Consider the following 21,786-nt stretch of genomic DNA (forward strand, 5'->3'; position numbering starts at 1 on the left):
TGTTTGTGTGTTTGTTTTTTTGTTTTTTATTTTCCTCAGAAATGGCATTTGAGGAAGAATGTGTCCTGTTTTACTGTTACAGAGTTTAAAAGGAAGGAAATTACAATCTCAGTGTGATCTGCAAGACAAAGTCATCCTAGGTGTTAACTGAGACTCAACAAATGAAGTTCTTATGTCAGAAGAGCCTTCAGGATAAGGGGATGTTTATTGCTTGCAAATGGCCATAGAAAACTGAATATAAAGGCTGATGTAAGAAACTGTAGCCTGTGAAAAAAGAGAATTGTTTTTCCACTGCACTGCTGGTGATGTTTCAATGGTCTAATCTAAGGATTATTACTGCAGAAGGAGGAAAACTTGATCTCTTTCAAGCATCTTTAGTTTTAATTTCTTCCTTTCTTGTTGCATTGCTTTGTATTTCTGCACACTTGTTAATAATCTTTTCCGTTATTCTAGACCATCTGGCTGAGTCCTGGAGATGCTACTACAGTGACAGGTAGTCAGAGGCATACATCAGGGATAGGTTTTCCCCTTTGATTTTGTGAGGCAGCAAATGATGAGGTAGGCAGTGCTTTACATGAGGACAATACTGCTGAAGGCAGCAGATGGAGGCAGAGTGCAATAAAAAAATCCTATGATGATGTTATGTCTCCAGCCCAGGGGCACCCCTGGCTATTTGGTGCAGGCATACTGCTGTATGCTTTGTAGAAAAAAAAATGAAGCTTGTACTAGTGGCCAAAGACAAATGGAAGACCAGAGTTGAAGTGTTTTTCTTGGATAAAGAAAAAGGAAGGCCTCTGAGTTGGCTTGAGGTACCTGCTGTCTACACATGCCTCTCGGAAGTACATACAGAGAAAACAGGAATTTGGTGAAAGCATGAGATGGCTGGGGTAGTAAAAGTTCATGGCATGGCTGCCTTCTTTCCTATGGCTTGACTGTGGAAGGACAAGCTGGCTGCTGCATCTGTGGGAGGATTTCTGGGGTATTGGCAGTTACTGGGAACATTGCTGGGACACACATAAAAACACATAAAACCAAGGAAAGTATAGGGTAATCTGTGCAATACACATATTTAGAAGATGTTATCTTATATATGTTAAAACATGTATTTGAAAATGCCTTGTAGATGTCTTCGTAGACTTTACCCTGATTTTGCAGGTGAAGGAAGAGAGGTTTGGAGCAATTCAAATATTTTTTTCTTGTCAAAACATCTAAAGAGTAAAGGAAGCAGAGGGTTTCTCAGACTAGCCAGAGGAGGAAGAGTTGTCATCATTCTCCTTTTGCCAAATAGCTCACAGGGTAAGGAATGCTTTGAAGATATTTTCTCCTGCAAATGTGATGTAACCAGCAAGCTGAAGTAGGCTGATCAGATTACAAACAAACAGTTCTGAGAAACTGTCGAGGTTTCTGGAGGGTAGGAGTACCATGATACCTCTCAGCAGGTAATGCTGGAGAGACTACCCTTCTGCTCAATCTTCTGCTACTGTTGGGAATGATTAACTCCTAGGACTTGCAGGTTTGGGTCAGGAAGAAGGGGAAAGGAGCGAAAATGCCCTAGTCTGAACATAAGAAGAGTGTCTAAAATGTTTACAGGACAGCAACCAATGCCCTGCGGGGCACCTTTTGGGTAAGGCTGGAGAGGTTTCAGCTGGGGAGGGGGGAACCAGGTGTTCCTCATCTCCTTTCATGGCTTTCAGCTACAGGCCACTGCAGCTACCAGTGCAGTGTGGGAGGCTGGGCTGTGAGGAGAAGCTTCATGTGCATGCTGGGAGAGGTTTGTTGTTTTTTATTTTAGCTTTGTTTTACTTCCCCTGTAGTTTCTGTGGGGTGGTGGAAAGGTGGCTGTCTCTCTTTGTATCATGGAACTGAATTAAGAAGCTGTACTTAAGACTTGCTGCAGCAGGACAGCATGAGAAGGGGCTCAAGTCTGGCCTAAACCTGGGTTTTGCTATATATTTCTGAGGTTCAAGTTCTGTTCTCTCACATCTGTGTAAGTTATTTGGGCCTTTCCAGTGTTTGGATATAACACAGAGGGGAAGTTAGCCAGACATTACATTTTATTTCCCTTCTAACCCCGTGTTTTGTCATTTTTTAAGTGATTGACTGGAAGGAGTTTAAAGAGGATGCATTACTGTTTAACTGTGCTGCAACAAATAATTGATGTTTTAAAAATTTTCTTTCATTCAGACTGGTCTGGAGCTCTCTAGCATAGTTTATTTTTGATTATAGAAATTCATTTCAGTTAAATCATTCCTTTATCAGCAGGATCTGCCCACATTTGGTTAGGCTAAATAGTTCTAGAAACCACAGTGTTTTTTCCAATTGCTTTGAATCAAAGTTGCATTAAGAAAAAAAACTTTTGCTGAGATTGAGCTGGATCTCATTAACACAGAAAAATTATATTAAGGAGTCTTTAATGCATAGCTGTGATGCTGTGCTAGTCAGAGCCTCAACTCAGTTTTCGAGAAAAGGCTCCTGATTCTCTAGTTTTCCCAGTTGCAATTTTGTGTATTCTTGGAAGCTTCTACCCGTCCTTTACTTTTGTCCCTGTCTTGATCACCAGTGTCTGTTAGTTCTGGTGCTTTACAATGCCTTATCTTTTGGCAGGTAAAGCTAACAGGTGAGAAATGAAAAAAGTTTGTCAAAAGCTGCATTTATTTTGTTGATACGTCTGCTTTTACTGGGTAGCTTCGTACTGCTACACAAGAACACATTATGTTTGTTTTACAAATCCTTCACTGAGCTTGTCTGATCTTACTTGTAATTGTATATGCCACCAAACATTATGGGGGGTCTTGGGGAGGAGGGTGAAGTTGCACAGTTGTAAAATAAGGGTGGCCTTATGCTGCGATTTTTATTTTTTTCAAATTACTCCAACAATAGAAAGGGAGGTGCCAGTTGATTTCAAGGCTGTTTTATGTACAGCTCTTCAACAAAGAACTGGTAAAAGACTTTAGGGACAGTGAGGACCTTTAAGTGACATTAAAAAGGTTTTTAAATGTACACATAACACTACAGTCCTGTTATACCACCCCAATATGTGAAAAGGCGATAAAAGCATTCTGTAGATTTATAGGGATATTTTTCAACTCCAGGTCATGTTCTGAATCCCTTTGCTCCTGCCCGTAATTGCATTCAAGTATTTTGATGGATTTACAGGACTGCATCTTAGCTCTTAAGAACAACAGTGAGATGTCGTAAGTCAGAGCATCTCCATGGTAATGTATTTATATTTATTATTCATTCCTTCTAAAGTGTTTTTCTAGTTCTTGGTAAATAAGCATATTGTCTATGTTCTGATTCTCACAAATCTTACCTGGTTTATTTACATATATGATTAGTTCCTGTGTAAGACTGTATTCCTAACTTACATCCTGTGTGTTTCTCCTGCTGATGGCCCTAATTTTGGCACAGCAGAAATGCAGAAAAAATTTTACTGCTTCATGGGACTGGAGATCATATAGTATATCTATTGAAATGATTCCTCCTCCTTATTTTGTAACACTGGTTCCTGCTTTAGCCAATGAGTAAATTGGCTAAAATACTGAATTAATACACTCTGCCAATTCTGAAAAATTTATTCCAGGTGAGAAAAATTGCATTTAATGTGCTTGAGACTGTATCTGTAATGTATTAGTATATCAGTAGATTGAATTTAGGAACTCACCATTCAAAAACTATTTATAAAGACTTCAGGTTCACTTGTCTTTGTGGACTTCCGTGTCAGCATAAATAATCTTTGTCATAGTGCTGAACCTTTGAGGTTGGTGCCCAGAGAGAGGGAAACTTTAGATGGAAAGTACTCAAAAAAACTTAAAAGAATTTGCTTTTTAAAAATGTACTATATTGTATATTGATAGGTACAGTCCTCTTATCTCTGATTACTACTTTTAATGTAGATTTTCAGGTTGGGAAAAGGAATAAGAATCATCATGCTGTATACTTCATACTGGGACTTCATATTTTGCAGGCACTGGCTCTGCCTTGGGTTAACACTGTAATGTGGCCTGTTACTCTGGAGATAAATTCTACCCTCTTGCAAAGCAGTCCTATATCATGTTGGCCAAATGCGTTACTGTGTAAGAAATACATAAAGGGCAATTTTCTCCCAGGTAGTCTTAGCGTTTCTAAGAGATGCTCAGTTCAGGTGTAGGAAGCAGAAATCCTCGTTTTCAAGGAAACGAACTGGAGTATGGGAAAGTCTCTTGTGCCCACCAGTACACAAAGGGTGTGGTGCGATTTTACTGTGAGTTGATTGAAACAGCAGCTTTTCACAGGTGATCCAGATCTGGGTCTAAATGGACGGCTGTTACAAGCACACACATGGCACCTGTAGAGCATTGCTCTTAACTTTTTCTCCTTTGTTAAAAAGATCAAACCTACTATTCCTTAGTTTTAATGTAAATATACCTCTATTTTCTTCGTTTCTTTGCACAAAGTTCATGTCAGTTTCAGAACCTCTATCCATATTGCTGCACATCAGAACTCTGAATCCTTCTGTTGCCTGCACCCACTTCCCCAAATGAAGCATCTGGATCCAGATTTGGATCCGAAACTCCATGGATCAGTCATATATTTGAACCCTAAATCCATATATATATAAAAACAGGTGTGTGTTTGTGTATATATGAGTTTATGTAATTCCATATAAGTGCATACAATTCTTAAATTCTCGGAGGAAAAACAAAAATAATCTACATCTTCAGCTAGAGTTGGTTATGCCCTGCTGTGATCAGAGGAACGATTACAGCTCATGACATGTCTAAACTGTCCAATTAAAACTGGTATGTACATGCACAGCTGTAGGTCTACAGCAGGGTAGACTTTAGCTGCTGAATATATGCTGGGGTTTTGTCAGTCTGCTGAACTATTGTGTTTTTCTACCCTGGCTAGGATAGAGCTGGCTGCTTCAGGTACATCTAAAACATGTCTGTCACAGTATGGTATTGACATGTTGTTTTGAAGTTTCTATGTTATAAACCCTTAATATTGTATTAAGCCTTACAGCACTGAAGACTGGGCTCACCCTTGAGATTCAGTGCTTTTAATGTTCCCACCCTCCCCCCCAAATAATTTGATCTGCCTTCCAGATGTTTGCTCTTCCTCTATCTCATGAATATCTGTTACTATGTGATCTACCTTTAAGGTACTAGATCTCACTTCTGTGGTGCTAATCTCCATCACACAGTCCTTTAGTGCCAGCACCTATATCATGTTTCCTGTGTGTCGACCATGTGGAAATCACCTGTTTTGTTAAGTGCTTTGACCAAAAGGTGAAATTTCTTTGTTTGTTGATTCTCATAACCAATGGTCTCCTATCTATGAAAATATTCTTCTAGGACAGTTTTGAACAAGTTCTAATTATGGAGTTAGCTGGAAAAAATCTGTTGTTATCTTAGCTTATCTTTCTTTCTTGCATTTTTTCCTCTCTACTCTCAGACACAGCCCATCAAGAATTAAACATGCTTAAGGGGGGGAAGAACATATTAATAAGGAAAGATAAAAGTGACTAAATATGAGAAGTTTGGCCATACAGTTCCAAGACAGACCAAGGCTTTGTATTTGTTACATGGAAATTCCAGAGAGGGCAAAGAATTCAGACTTGGAAAAAAATGGAACTGTAACTGGGAATAGTGGAATTGAAAAATTCCAGCTAAAACATCTGGGAGGAAAAAAAAGTCCTAATGGTGAGATATATTGTGGAATAGCTTCTCCTGATGAAACCCTGTCATTTGAGGTTTTCCTTTTTTAAAATAATGGTTTTAAAAAATAGAACGTGTATGGAAGAAATCTGGCCCAATCGGGGATACGTTGACCTGAGTTCCAACCTGCTCTGGAATTTTATAATATGTTTAAAAAATCAACAATTGCATAAAATATTGTTGTGATTTATCACTTAATTTGTAGATTTTTAGGAGTTCCAGGTTACATCAAGCCTGCATAATGCTCAAGCATTGGCAGCCTCTTTTGCACAAGGGATGTGACTTACACAGATATGCCTAAATTGGGTCTGAATAAAGTAGTTTTATACCAGAAATGCTGTATCTGCATGCACACGGCATCCTGCTGTCCAGGTTAACACATCCTGCCTCCCAGGGTGTCTCGGTTAACTTGGGCAGTCGTGAGCTTGTGTTGGTATGCTGGTGGCGTTCCCAAGATGGGTCAGGAATATGTGCATTCGTTTGCATAAATCGTTGGCCTAAGATGATGCTGTGAGTTATGCCAACTTGTGATGGCTGCATGTTAACATGATCTAGTTTGATAAACCGATCAGTGAATTGATCTAGTTGAAAGAAAATTTCTCAGGTCTGATACAGAAGAACACCTCCCTAAAATTTCATACCCTCCATCTAAAAGAAAGTATTTGTTCCCCAAAAGTGACTGTTTCAAACACTTTAACATCCTTTTCCTTAGGCCACGTACTGGTTCTCTTTTAAGTACCTGAAGGTATAGTTGCACGTGCATATAGATAGACCTTTCTTGAAAGTGCTGAAGAAAAAAAGAAAATCATGAAGTATTAAGTTTCTGCCTTTCAGAAAGCTATAATAGGTGTCCAATTATGCAGCCTTGTAGAGAGAAATTGCTGATTGCTTTTATCCAGAGCACCCTAGGCCTTATGCATCCTGTTTTGAGCACTGTCTTTTACGTTGCTGGTCTTTTATGTTTATTCTGTCAAGGTTTAAACACTGAAAAAAAGACATTATTTTGTGTCTCAAATGGGATGCTTAAAACAATAAGAAGCGGTTTTATTTTCCTGATATTTTTTGTATACTATGTCTTATCTTTGCCATGCTTTTAGATGTATAGTTGAACAAAGTTCCCTTCGTATTTGTCATGGAAAGAAACTTGGTGCCACTGTTCAGTTTTGCTTGCCATCATTCTCACAGTGAATATGCAGTTATTTATACATGTAATTGCTTTGCAAATCTAATTCATGAGAGTTCACTAATTATACACATTCAGTTCTTAAAACTGCCTGTGTTATTTTTCAGAACATTAGCTCCAATGCTTGAGCTAGGAACACTTGTTCAATATCTGCTTTAATATTATTGGTAAAGGTTAGCTTAACCCATGGTGTCCACCAACAATGATACACTAATGTAGTCTCTACAAAGGACTTTTGTTCTGGCTATCTGACTTGTCTTTTCTGAAAAGCTAAGCACTTCACAGGTATTAACCCATGGATGCTGAAGTTAGAATTAGTCTCTGCATTTTAAGAAGAAAGCTTTATTTTCATTAAAAAAAAAAAGTCACTTGCAGTTAAACATCAGTAGGATGATCTTTCTGAAGATTTGGTTCGGGGTAACCAAAAGAAAAATAAGTAGCTGTCATGACAATAATGGGATTGACTTTTATAGTAAGGAAGAAATAGTTTCTGTGTCCGCATTCTGTAGGCTATATATATTTTTTTCCTCTCACAGGCATGAATCTCATGCTACATACTGTAAGCAGTCCAACCTCACCAACAAACCACATTCTGGGATTGGTCTAGGAGTTCCTTCTCCAGTGTCATGTGCAATAGGAGCAGCTCTCCAGCTGAAATTGACCTCTCTTCCTCAAAAATCCTCTTATTTTCCTTTGGACTCCCATGAAAGTCAAGTTTATGGAATAATGAACTCCAGGAAGGAGCTGGAGCTCATTTACTATTTGAATAGTATAAAATCTTTCATAATAGGTTGACATTATTCAGTGTGCAGCAAAATAGAGCTGGTGTAAAACTTCTTTTTTATAAATAATTCAGTTTGTTACCACGAGAAGAAGAGATTAATTTACAAATTGTTCATCTTTCCTGTTCACAATTCCAGAGCTGCTAGTCCACTTGTCTCTAGCTACTGTGTGCAATTACTGTGCAGGCTGCCAAGGAAGAGAACATAATGAAATATTGTGTCCTTCAATTAACAATGGCAGATCAAATGGAAAGTATTACTAAGAAAACATTTCCCAGCCGTTCTTCTCCAGAACACACAAGTGCAAGTAGGAATAAAAACAGAGACACCCTTTCTACTGCCTGTTGTAGGGCATAGTTATTTGAAACAACCTGCTTAGGGTAAGAAATAATCCTGACAAAATTTAGCCCACTGTTATGAAATGCAAAGCAGCCAGCCTGGAACTTTTTAGTTCCCAATGATTTATTAATTAACATGCAGCCTTTAGTGTGTTTATCCTCCAAAGTATGCCTAGAGGTAACGAGGTGCTATTTTTGATACTTAACCTGATTAAGAGGATGAAGAGGTGCAGAGGTCATAAGAGACTAGGAGAGCAGGGAATGGGACCAAAGGAATTCCAAGGGTGGTAGCTCAGAGCTGTATCAGTTTTATTCCTTGGCTGTCTTCTCTTTCTTCCTGTAGGAGAAAGTGACAGCACAGATAACGTGGGGACTTGGGTACCCTGCACTTAGGTAAAGCTGCAGATTTTTGTAATCTCTAACTAACTTGAAAAATGAACCTGCAGTGTGTGGAATAATGGACCTGTTTCTTCTAGGATGGCGTAGCCCTGCGAACTGATAGTAGTGTTACGTGTGGTACCTTAGGGCAGATGTTTCCAGAAGTCTTCTCTCTTATGTATCTTGGCTCCTATAGTATTCTGTGATAGCCCTGATGATAATGCAGGAGTCAATATGGAATGCTTTAAAAAAGAACTTGGAAAATTATACTCAATAATTTTTAAATGCCGAATTAATACCTGCAACCTTCATAGGCTATCATAGAGGCACATTAAGGCTTCTTCATCTGAAGGGAAGGTTAGTCAAAGGATTGTAGCACAGTGATACAAAGGCTGTTCAGCTTCAGAGCCAGGAGATGACCTTCTCTGCTTCTTGGATTCTCTTCTAGACACTGCTTCCACTTGCATAAAATAGAGCAGTGGTAGTTTGTACACTTTGAATACAATTGTCTTAAACATGGTCTTAAGGAAGGAGTGAAGATTTTATGTCATGAGGCAAAAATCAAGAGCATAAATTTCTGCTGTAGCCATTCACTCAGGAGTTGCTCTGCTCCCTTTCCCCTTTCTAATTTCACATGCCTTTCATCTCATTCCAGCTTTCAGGGTGGTGGTCTGTTCTCTTCCTTCTGATTCCCTCCTCTCTGCTGGAATTGGAGCTGTAGCAGAAAAAGAGCCTGGATACGCAATGGGAGGGATCTTGAATTTGTAAAAAAGAACAACTCATTGCCTTTTTCATTTTGTTCTTTCTTATTGTAGCTGCCTACTTCAGAACTTTCAAACATGAGTGCAGACAGTTTTGGGATGACATTTTTGTTCCATGGCTGCATACATGAAACTTTGCATATTTGCTATTATACTCTGTATGGAGCCCAAGTGAAAAACATGGAACTAATGCTTTGTGTAATTTAAGAGTATGATGGTGTTCTGTGAGAAGTTCTGGAAAGATAAGTGGTCAATTTGTATGTTTCGCATCTCTAAAAGCTAGAGCTAAGCATATCTTTCCCACTGTCATATTTAGCTCTTGTTTCTCCTTGTGGATTTTCTTTGATCGGAGTGTGATTTGCTCGATTTGAATTTTAAAATTAATGACATGACCTTTTCTACGTTGTATACCTTTGGGTGGTTATATGAGCATACAAAAAATCCCATAGGTAGAAAAGGTAATTAAGAATATTTTTTCTAGATGAAAATTTTTATCTGTGAATATCCATGTGCAACAAAAAATAGCATGGAAAATGAAATCAAAACAGTGTCCACATGAGGTTTTATAACAAAATCGTACCAGAATCTTGTCTTCTATAGTTTAACTCACTTATCCTTAGTTTAAAAAAAACCTTAGCATTACATCATTTCATGATATAAGAAGAATCCATTTGCATTTCTAAGAAAATATTTTAATCTGCAGTACAGAAAATTACCAGGTTTACTGTCCTTTTAGTTGAAAAAATTAATCTGTTCATAATTGTCTTGTTCTAAGGCTCAAATGACCTAGGTTACTCAAGTGACTACATCCATAACTACGTCTAATTATTTGTTTTATTCCTTTGTCTAATTCTTGTTATCATGTTAGATTAACTGATGTTCCAGTTTGAATACCACCCCCAAATGTGCGGAAATTGCAATATCTCAATTTTTTTGAAACAATCTCTTATCTCTTGGCACCATGATGCTTGTGTACCTTTGCTCCTCAAATGCTTTTATTAATCTTACAGCAAATAGCTTACAAATGGGATACACCTTAGGTATATTTTAAAACATCTGGGCCCATAATGAAAGACTGTAGATCCACTTTGTTGTTGAAAGTACGTCATTTTTATCAGTGCCACTGGCAATTAAAACTAGTAATGATTCATCAAAAAATTTTGGCAAAATAAAGACATTGCAGTGGCTTAACTCCAAAAGTTTTTATTGTCCTTGCAGCCATTGTTTTCCTCCATTTCCTTTTTTCAAAGAACATTCTATCTGCAAATATGACACTTAAATTCAGGAAGAAGTGACATTTCACTTAGGAATGTTTCTGCTTTTCCATTAATATTAAATGTTACGTTATCTTCAGAACAAAATCTGCTTGGATGAATATATATCAGAGCATATGATTAATGAAAAGCCAAGAACAAATGTGGGTGCTTCCCTGCGTGTAGGGAATGAGTCTAACACACTTATCTGATGTGTTCCTCCTCTGTGTCTCCTGGGACTCGAATATTATTGTTCACAAATATCTGTTCTTCTGTTTGGTTATTGCAACAGTGATTGTTCAGCAATTGAATTGGGGATTGTTTATCTTATGCATGGCTAGGTTGTTCATAATTACTCTAGGGAGGCTGGTTGAAAGTGTATGGGTTTTCTAGTCTCATCATGATTCTGGGAATACTCCTATGAATGGGCTCCAGATGCCCAAGGACTCCAGCTAGAGCTCTTCAGCAGGGCAGAATTGTGCCTTGGGTACCAGGCTCTGCACAGAGGAGGCTTACTGGGTAGGAATGCTTGACTGGTGATAACAGAACCGCTTCCTTCTAGTAGTCTTGCTGGTGTGGAAGTACGATATGTTTGGGGAAAACAAGATGTGGTGGTGACAGAGAAATATCAAGTTCAGGCAAGATGCTAGTCTGAGTGTGCCATGAGGGTCTTGAGCACCAGCTGGGTCATGCACTGATGAACAAGCAAGGGGCTTAGTTTTTATTGTTGGTCTTTCTGTAGTTCTGTTGCTGTCAATGCCAATAAAATAAATGTTACTTATATGTTAATGTTGCTATTGGAATTGGCATGCTTCAAACTGTATTACTTGTTCACGCTATACTGCCCATGATGAAATCCATGCTCAGAGTATTTACACTGAAACTTGTTCTCTGTCATAGCATTGTAGAAAGTAGGTCTAGAAAGCATCTTGAGCAGTAATCTATTTATTCCCGCATCCCAAAACAAGGGATCGATACCTGGCTCTGAGCCTGGTGTCACCAGCAGAATTTTGGGTTTTTTGATCATGGGTCAGTCAACATGGTACCAGGCCTGCTGGTGAAAGACTGGGTAGACCTGTCTCAAAAGGGGAAAAGGAACTTTGCATAGGAGTTAGCAGGGCTCATTGAAAGAGCTTTAAACTAAATTTGAAGGGGGAAAGGGATAAAACCAGGCTCACTAGAGATAAGCCTTGGGGTGGCATGTCATTGTTTGAGGGATCGTGTGCTAGTGAGGTCCTTTGGTTTGCCATCTCAGTGGAGGTAGGGGATGGACATCCATGCAGCAGCAAAGATGCAACGGTTATTGATGTGTTAGAAATCATGGGAGTGCCTGAGAATGGTCATCTAGGAATTAGGGCCTCTCCCCTCAACATAGCACAATTGAAGGATCAATAGCCCAACTGAAGTGCATCTACACCAATGCACGGGGCATGGGCAACAAACAGGAGGAGCTGGAAGCCACTGTGCAGCAGGAAAACTCTGATAATAGTTGCCATCATGGAAACAAGGTGGGATGACTCGTGTAACTGGAGCACTGAAATGCTTAAGAAAGAGCTTAATGATGGTGATGAGAGGGTTGAGTGTTCATGAATAAGGATCAGGGCCAAGGTCAACAAGGCAGATATCATGGTGGGAGTCTGTTATAGACCTCCCAACCAGGATGAAAAGGCAGATGAAATATTCTATAAGCAGCTGGGAGGAGTCTCACAATTGCTAGGCCTTGTTCTCATGGGGGGCTTCAACTTACCAGATGTTTCCTGGGAATACAATACTAGAGAGAGGAAACAGTCTAGGAGGTTCCTGGAGTGTGTGGAAGATAACTTCCTGACACAACTGGTCAGTGAGCCAACTAGGGAAGGCACCCCACTGGACCTGTTGTTTGTGAAAAGAGAAGAACTTGTGGGTGATGTGGTTGGAGGCCGTCTTGGGCATAGTGATTGTGAAATTATAAAGGTTTTGATTCCTGGAGAAGTAAGGAAGGGGGGTCAGCAGAAATGCTACCTTGGACGTCCAGAGGGCAGACTTTGGTCTGTTTAGGAGACTGGTTGACAGAGTCCCTTGGGAGGCAGAGGGCAAAGGAGTCCAGGAAGACCAGATATTATTCAAGAAGGAAATCTTAAAGATGCAGGACCAGGTGGTCCTCATGTGCCAAAAGATGAGCAGGCAGGGAAGAAGACTGGCCTGGCTGAACAGAGAGCTTTGTCTGGAACTCAGGAAAAAAAAAAAAAAGGAGAGTTTATGACCTTTGGAAGAAGGGGCAGGCAACTCAGGAGGACTATAAGAATGTTGTGAGGTTATGCAGGGACAAAATTAGAAGGGCCAAAGCCCAACTAGGGCTTAATCTGGCTACTGCCATAAACACAATAAAAAAATGTTTCTATAAATACATTAACAACAAAAGGAGGGCTAAGGAGGATCTCCATCCTTTATTGGATGCAAGGAGAAACACAGTGACAAAAGACTGAGGAAAAGGCTGAGGTACTTAATGCCTTCTCTGCCCCAGTCTTTAGTAGTAAGACCAGTTGTTCTGCAGGTACCCAGCCCCCTGATCTGGAAGACAGGTATGGGGAGCAGAATGAAGCCCCCATAATCCAAGGTTAGTGACCTGCTACACCACTTAGACACAGGCAAGTCTATGGGGCTGGATGGGATCCACCCAAGGGTACTGAGGGAGCTGGCAGAGGTGCTCACCTAGCCACTGCCCATCATTAATCAGCAATCCTGGCTAACTGGGGAGGTCCCAGTTGACTGGAGGTTAGCAAATGTAATGCCCATCTACAAGAAGGGCCAGAAGGAGGATCTGGGGAACTACAGGCCTGCCAGTCTGACCTTGGTGCTGGGGAAAGTTGTGGAGTAGATCCCCGTGAGTGCCATCACACAGCACGTACAGGACAACCTAAAGGATTCTATGATTCTAAGGTTAGCTATACCTAAAACATTTGTTATAGATTCAGCCAGTTCTTCAAAACCTCCAGGTATGGAAATTGTACAACTGTTTCAAACGGTCTGTTTCAGTTGTATGTACTATGCTCCTGGCTCATGCAAAAAAACCCCTCATAGGTCAGGAAGAATTCACAACTATAGATACCAGTGAACTTTCTTATTCTGGTCTCCACTTGTGAGAATTCAAATTTAAATTGTCCTGATAAATTACAGTGTAGAGCAGGATTTCTCTTTTTAGGCATGAGTTTTTCCATTGGAAAAGCTTCCCATATCTTGAAAGGCATTTGTGCAGTTGTCAGCATGAATAATGCTGAGCTAAATTTAAGTCTTGGTGAACTTGCTTCTTACTAATACCTATATTCTCCTCTCTGATTCAGTTTTCAGTCATGTTTGTGACCAAAAATTTCAATTTCATCAGCTATATGAACCTGGATCTCCAGCTGTATAGCTCAGTATATGTTTTCCTCAGAATATTCTGTTGAGATGCTTGTGAAAAACAGGATAATTGAGGATTGTAGAAATTGGGACAAATAATGATAGAAAACTATAAAGGAAATGTAAGCAATGTAAAAGCTCGGTAGTTTGTACAATATCGGGTGGCTTGTGCTGATCTGCATTTGAGTTTGAACAGTTAGTGTTTAAGCAAAACAGGAATTATCCAACCTGCCTATTTCCACAAGGAAATTTTATTATATGCAAAACACATGTCAGGGTAAAAAAAAAAAAAAAATCTTTTTTTTCTGTGGTCACAGATAGGGCAGTGAGCTAGAGTCCTACAGGATACAAAAAACATATAATTTTCTATTTTCTTATTATTTCTGGCTTGTTGGTCTTCTTTATTATATACTATGGCAGAAAAAGAAGAAAACATAGCACCACCAGTCTTCTGTGTTGCTGCACAGGATTCATTAGGTGAAAATGTTCAGATCATTGTAAAAATTTATTGGGCTCTGTCATTCTGTCAACAGTGCAGTGCTGAGAAACAGCTCTTATTGCAAGAAAGGTCTGAAGGTGCTCCATGTAAAGATAGAATGAAAGAGATGGTACTGGAAATGCTTATCTGAGGATATTGGTCAATCGCATCTTCAGCTGTATTGGCTTTGTCCAGCATGGCAGTGTTTGGTCATAGGTAACAACATGCTTCTTTAGCCATTTTAGAATAATCTGGATTGAAGCAGTACAATAAATTGCAAACAGATCTATAGCAAGAAATCACAGAATCACCGAATGGTCAGGGTTGGAAGGGACCTCCGGAGATCATCTAGTCCAACCCCCAAAATATTTAGCCATTGAATACTTTTTGTAGCAGAGTCAAGTCAAGTATATGACACGATGACATTTTTGTTTCAGCTGGAAAAGGAAACAATACTCGGAAACCAAGTGATTGATGGTGATGAGTTATCTTTTTTATATTTTTGTCTGTAATTCAGTTTTTCTTTGCCTTTTTACTTCTTTGACATGAGTTTTGCATTGCAAATTGATTTTAAAACAATTTCATCAAGGGTATCACTCTGGATGGAAGCCTCTTCCACCAGATTGACATCCATTATGTCTAAAAAGCATGAGTACATTGTATAATCTCTGGTCTTTTCTAGCAGGGTAGTGCACACTATTTTGTTAAATTGCGCAACTAAGGAGCAGTCCAGGCTGTGTTAAATATAAAATGTGTGACTAGTTGAAAGGCCCATAAGGGGGTGATCAGGTTGAGAACAGAAGAGGTGAGGTTGAGTGGAAGAGATGAGGTTGAGCAGAAGAGGTGGCTTGAGTGTACAAACTGTCCAGGCCTACTTTCCCAGCTATGTGAAGTGCATATCAAATATCCCAAAGCAGCAATGGATTTTGCTCCTCCTGTCAGGTGCTTTCACCTCTCTTCCAGATAAAAGCGCTCGAGTGTTGGTGTTTGGCATCCTTTGGCACAGATTCGAATGTGCTGTAGATTTTTCTTTGATTCTGGCAGAGGCAGACTACTCAGGAAAGACTTTCAGAAATAATTTGGGTTGTTAGTCTGCTTTTGGAGATCCTTTCTTTGTAAACTGCGCTTGATGCTAGTTTAAGCGAGGGGTGTGGATGTTTGGGTTTTTTCTTGCTTGATTTCTCATGCATGCTTTAAGTATGTCAGAGTAAACCATTTTCAATAATTCATCATCTTTGAAAGTTATGACTTAAAATAGTATTTTCTAATGAATCGATTCTGTTGTTACCCTAGCACGTAGGGTTAGTTCAGACTAGCCATGCAATGTAAGTAGCAATAATTTTGAATTCTCAGTAACATTTGTTCCAAAAATAATAAAAAAAGTAACTCAGGAATATCACAGGGCTGCTATTTAAAAAAAACTATGGTATCTATTTAGAGCTTAAATACCAGAGACAAGTTAATTGAGTGAGCTCTTTAGGGGCACCTTTGCTAGAATCTAGGTCCCTAGAGAAGTTGTTCAACAAAGCTCTGTATTGCAGCATCTTTCTTAAAAGAGGTTCTCCTTCTTATTAGGTCAAATCTGGCCCTGAAGTCAGTGAGAAATTTGCCTCAGGGAGAAAATATGGGGTTACATATCCATATGCATGGCACTTGAATAATTTTCAAGCCTCAGGGTCTCCCTGATAGCTTGTGTTGCATTAATAAGTACATCTGTTAGGGAATAATTTTCTTCTGTTCTGATAAAGCACCACGACTTTTTTTTTCTGTCACTTTTAGCGTGTGAAATTACTATTCCTGTGTTTCCTAATAGGAAAAGTAATGACAGTATGGTGCACTTTATGGATTACTAATATTCATTGAAATGTCCATATTTTTGGGAAGTTGTCTAAGGGTACAAAACCCCAGTCTCCTTTACAAAAGAAATCCTGACAATCATTTAATTTCAAGATGTCTGAATATTCTGCAAGAAATAAATTATTAGAGAAGGACCTGAAAATCAAAATCTTGTGTGTATTGCAAAGTGCTAGAGAAACTACAGTCTGATCTTTGGCTTTTGCTGCTTAGGCTCACATCTGGTCAAATGTATTGGAAAAATCATTAGAAAGTTAACTTTATGATTTGTTCAGATTTAAGTTCTGAAATGAATGGCCTTATTTTGGACATTGCTGTGCATGTAGCAGTAACATTTCCTTGAATTAGACCTGCTTAGTTAGTGTCTGTTAATGAGGAACAACAAAGGGAAAAATAAGCAAACAAGCAGTTAGGGGGAGGGCAGAAACAGGATAAGGCACAAGAAGCAGCAGTCAGAGGGCATCACAAGCCTAGTTGGGTGAGCTCGAGGAAAGGGTAGAAAACTGAGACTTTACTGTTATTTCCATAATTATGTTAGATTGATAAAATGGAGCTCAGGACCAAAGCATCAGCAGTATAGCTTGTAAACCTAAACCTGTTGTATTACGTTTTTAGACTAGTCCAGATTGTTATTGAGTAGCTCGGGTAAAATTGAATGTGGTCTTGCACCATGTCTAGGCAGTTATCTAACTGAGTGTAGACTCTTCAGCTTATCCTCTTGGGCAGCTTAGGCTTGTTTTTCTCACATTTACATTTTTCAATAGTTTCATTTATTGATTTATAAAATAGCTTATAGGTCAGATGACTGACTGCTTCACATAGAAAATAACACAGGTAGAATCTGGTTTTAGCAATCTACCCCAGTAATGTGTTTCTGAAGTTTTCGCTGTTAATATTATTCTGTATCATTGACTTCTTTAGGATCCAAAGCAGCACGTGTACTGTTCTAAGTGTAGCTGCTTGAGGTTTTCATTTTACTAAGTTCAATAGTATTTATGGCTTTGTAAATTCCACCAGTTGGCTATATACTTTTGCACATCTTTCCCATAAACTTTCAGAGACCTCACAGTTCTTCTGGTAAGTAAGGACTGTAACGGGCACTTCATCCTGCACAGAGAGTTTAGAAAATTCTCATGTATAATGGCTCTTCTAATTATACAAAATTTTGGGGCACTGTCTTGAGTGCAGTACAGTTGCAAAAAATTAGTTGCAAACAAAAAGCTTATTTCTGGTTTTGAGAGCATATTAAAATATTATGTATGGTTATAAAAATGATCCCTAGCGATGACTCCACAAAATTCTGGCTCCAGCTAGAATTGGTACATCCTCTGTAAAATTCTGGCTCCAGCCAGCTGGTATTTTGTGAGAACTGGTGTTAGCAGCTGGAGTGAGACATACAGATCCCTCACTTTCTTCTAAGCTTCTCCTCAAACATTTGTAAAACTAGCTGTTGCAATAATACTCACACAGTTATTTCACGGTTAACAAATTCAACCCAGAACTCTCATTGATCCCCACCTATGGACATAGCAGGGAGTGCAATGTAGGACTCATTTTGATCTTTGTACAAGGCATTTATTGCATGGTGGTCCATGACTCAAAAGGGTAGTCTCAACATTAGTTCCGTTTCTTTTTTCTCAACTCTAGGAATATTTCTTTATTTTACACCTTCTAGATATTAGATCAGAACCCCTTTTCTGAGAAGTTCTGTCAGGTAACAGCAGCTGAGGAACAAGTGGGTCTTCTCCATTTTTACTGGATTTCACGTTATTCATCATTTCCCATCGAATGTGCGAGTCTGTTTTTCCTGTATCTTTGAACATGCAATTTCAGCTGAATGTGTTTTACATAATTTATTAGCCTGATTCTTTGTTTAGTTGGCCTGTCACAGAGGGTCTGCAAACACAATGGCAATGGCTCCTGAGGAATTTCTTTGACGAGGGAATAATTCCCGACTGACACAAACCATCCTTTCATCCCTCCAGAGCTGCTAGTCTGTGCGTTTCCAGTACAAAAGGAACACAGTTCCATTAATTCGGTGATACAGCTAGTCTGTTTTCTGGAGGAACTTTATTCCACAGCAGATTTCTTCTTTTAATCAGAAATTTGCAACGTAGATGTAGAAGAAGATTAAATGACTGTCCTTCCCTTTCCATTTACACCTCTTAATGGATTTATATTCAATATAGTAAGCTGACAGTATGTTTTTCCAATTGAATTGATGACAAAGATCAGCAGGCAGAACATAGTGGTACCGTTCAGAGTGGTAAAAATAAGAGATGAAGAAAACCTGAAACATGTATGAAATTTAGGCATGAATGGAGTAATTAATGAACCTGGTAAAATACTGAGTATTTCCTATTCTCCAAAGAATTATGACATGGTGTAGCTGCATTCACTATATGCATTAATAGCTTGTGTTGATTGGTTTAGGGACGTCAAGATGTCACGATAGACAGTTTAGTGTGTAGCTGTGTTTGAATCTGTAAGCTATACACTAGAATGTATAAGGGTGAAGGATCATATGGAAAATATAAATGCCTTTATAGAAACCTACTATGCTGTATGATTTGGAATAGTGCTTTCTGCTAGTTATCCTGTGAAAAATTACTCATGCAAATCAAAGAAATGAAAAGGCTAGAATTGTTTGCCTTAGACAAGAGGGAAAGAGCTGCAAAAAAACAGTAAAAAAGGTTTCAGAGAGGGTAGTGCAACAAGGCCACATTCATGAAATTTCAAGGAAGCAAATTCAAAACTGATGAAAAGAAATACTAACAGAATGTGTGGTTGGACTCAGAACTCCACCATAATAAGTTATGGAAGGCAGGAATTGAATGAGAGTGAAAAAGGAATGGGATGTTTTATATAAATAACAAAATTACTTAGAATTATCTGAATGGATTTTACTAACTGTAAAAGTTCTGTTCCCTGTTCCAGAGATTATTTACAATTTTGTATGAAATAGTAAATGGATGAAAAAATCCTGGGAGCGTGAGCCTTGACCAGGACACAGCACTGCTATCTATATGCCTAGCTATTGTTTTTTCTTTTTGTATGCCAACCTTCTGGATGCATTCTTTACTAGACAGAGGTCCAGCTTCAAAATGATGACTGGATGGCACTTTTTCTCCCAGTGGCTCCCCACATAGGTGTTATGACAGTTTGCTGGGAGGTAGGGAGTGTAAATTTGAGTCCTCTTAGTCTAGTGAGTGGATTTAAGGAAGGTTTCCCCACTCTCCTGGTAACTGCTTTAACCTCTTTGGTCTTTTACAGTAGGCAGTTAACACTCCTCTTTTATAGAAACTACTTTTAATCTGTTAGATTCTCTGAAACAGTCTCTTTTGCAGTATGAGTGGGCTTTAGGTTTTGTGGGTGAAAGGCCTCTCTAATCTTGATTCAGATATCTGGGTCCAAGAGAGGAAGAAAAATTTTTAGATTGTAAGCAATCTGTCCTGCATAACTCCTAAGTTTGGATTCTGTTTTAGGGGTGAGACAGAAAGGAGTAGATGCTGCAGTATGTGGGTTTCAAGAGCCTTTATCTGAACTGGTCCATCTCATGGGCAGACAGTTATGCTGTATGTACTTTCCTGAGGGCTTTGGACCACTCTGCTCTATCAGGTGCTGGTGACTATAAATGTTAGGTTACTGATCTTCTAGATTTTGAGACTGATCCTTCATTCCAAAGTCACCTGCCAAGTATTTACTGCAATATAACTAATTTAGTGTTTTGAAGTTCATACGCTGTTACACTAAAACCATATATGAAACCAAAGTCATAAAACAATTGTTTCCTCTTAATCTAAATCAAAAGGTGAAATCCTTGATATGGGATCTGATTGAACTTTCAGTGTACTTACTGGCAGTCTTTCACTGATTTCAGAGATAGTTGCAGGACCTAAGTCTACAGGAATAAGAAAAAAATTACACTAAAGTTTTCAAAAATGAAAAGAAAATAAAATTCCTCTTTTAACATTTTTCAATCTCACAGAAACGCAAAAGCCATTATAGAGCTGAATGAGTGCAATAGATGCTTGTTAGGCTTCCTGCATCGTGGACAAAACCAAAAAGAAAATTAATTGAGATTATGTTTTCTTATTACATTTTCCTAGATTTATTAATTTTTTAAAGTTAGCTTTAAGCTATGAAAATTGTAACTCACAGCTATAAAATACCTCTAATCAAACACTTAAGTTTAAAACAATGATGTCTTTTATATAATCACCTTCCTCCCTGAGCTGACAATTTTCTTGTATAACAATATTCCTTAACAGGCAGGGCTGTACTTTAAGCACAAATGCAGACTAAAGACAGAGGAAAGAAAAAAAACACATAGCAGATTTATCAAACAGCAATGTGGATAAAACAAAAGCTTCATTTGGGAGTTTGCACATTTCTACAGCCTCAGGGCTGCAGTATACATTCCTTTCAACACTGTTAATGTGAAAAATAGCATTGACATAGTGTAATTGGTACAACAATGTAGCTGTTACACAGTCATGTATGATAACACATAATCTTAGGACCACATTCCTGTGAAGAAACAAAATGCAAAACTTGAAATATTTTATTTGGACAATCCTGTTGCACATTATACATCAAATTTCTCATATAGACTTGTATGTCTATCTGTGCTCACCCAAGATTAGCCGTATGTTGTCAGCCTCTGCACTTTGTCTGGTAAAGAGCACATTGTAGGTTTGTCAAAAGCAGTGTGGGTGAGCTCAGGTCCAAGATTTCTAGTCAGACTTCAGAGTTTCTAATTGTTCACCAGCTCAGCAGGAAATCAAGTGGGGGAAAAAGGCCCAAGCCAAAATTCTACTCTTTGGTACAGAATATTCAGAAAGTAATGCTTTCTTTCTGATGAGCTTATTATCCAGTTAATTTTTTCTCTGTTTTTCAAATTTATGTTAGTGAAGAAAGTGGTACGTTCCAAGATGGGAAAAGTGGAGCAGGGGTTGTACTTTTTTAAATTTAATCATATCTGACCAACAGTCCTCGTTCTTCCTCATCTCCCCTAAAAAAAAAAACGAGTCAGCTGTTTTTCGCTTTTTGTCCATATTCCAGTTTTCATTGGTGTTAGTGCTTTGTTTCTGGTTTTGGTTGCTTTTTGGTTTGTTTGTTTTTTAACATTGGCACAGTAACTCACTGAGTAGGTAGCAAGGCAAAAAAACATCAGAAATCTCAATGATATAAAATGATATAAAACTTGGCACATAAAAAGAATGTTGACAATCAGAAAATAATCTCTTTTCAGAAGGAGGAAGAACAAGAGTTAATTACCAATTTATTTTTTGTTCTTACTTTTTAAGCAACCAGCTGCAGCTGGTTCCTAAAAGGAACCAGTTCCTTTATAAACAAGAAGACATGGAGCTTACAAAGACCTAGGTGTAAATAGTGCGTCATAACTGGTACTTAGCTCTGGCTTTTCTCATTTATTTTTAATCATTACTTCATAAGGTGGATTATGAGGTGTGGTTTACCACTCAAATAATATGATTCCCAGTCTTTCCTTCTTCAAATATTCTCTCAACACCAAAAGAAGTGGTGGTGGACTGTATGGTCTTTGTCATTCAGAGCATATTCCTTTGTTTGCCTTATGTTCCTTATAAAATATTTAATGTGTTTTACACTTCATTCTCGACTCCTATTAATCTTTATAAAAGTGGGCTCTGCCCCAAATAG

Source organism: Vanellus vanellus (assembly GCF_965231255.1).
Source record: "Vanellus vanellus genome assembly, chromosome: 4".
Lineage (NCBI taxonomy): Eukaryota > Metazoa > Chordata > Aves > Charadriiformes > Charadriidae > Vanellus > Vanellus vanellus.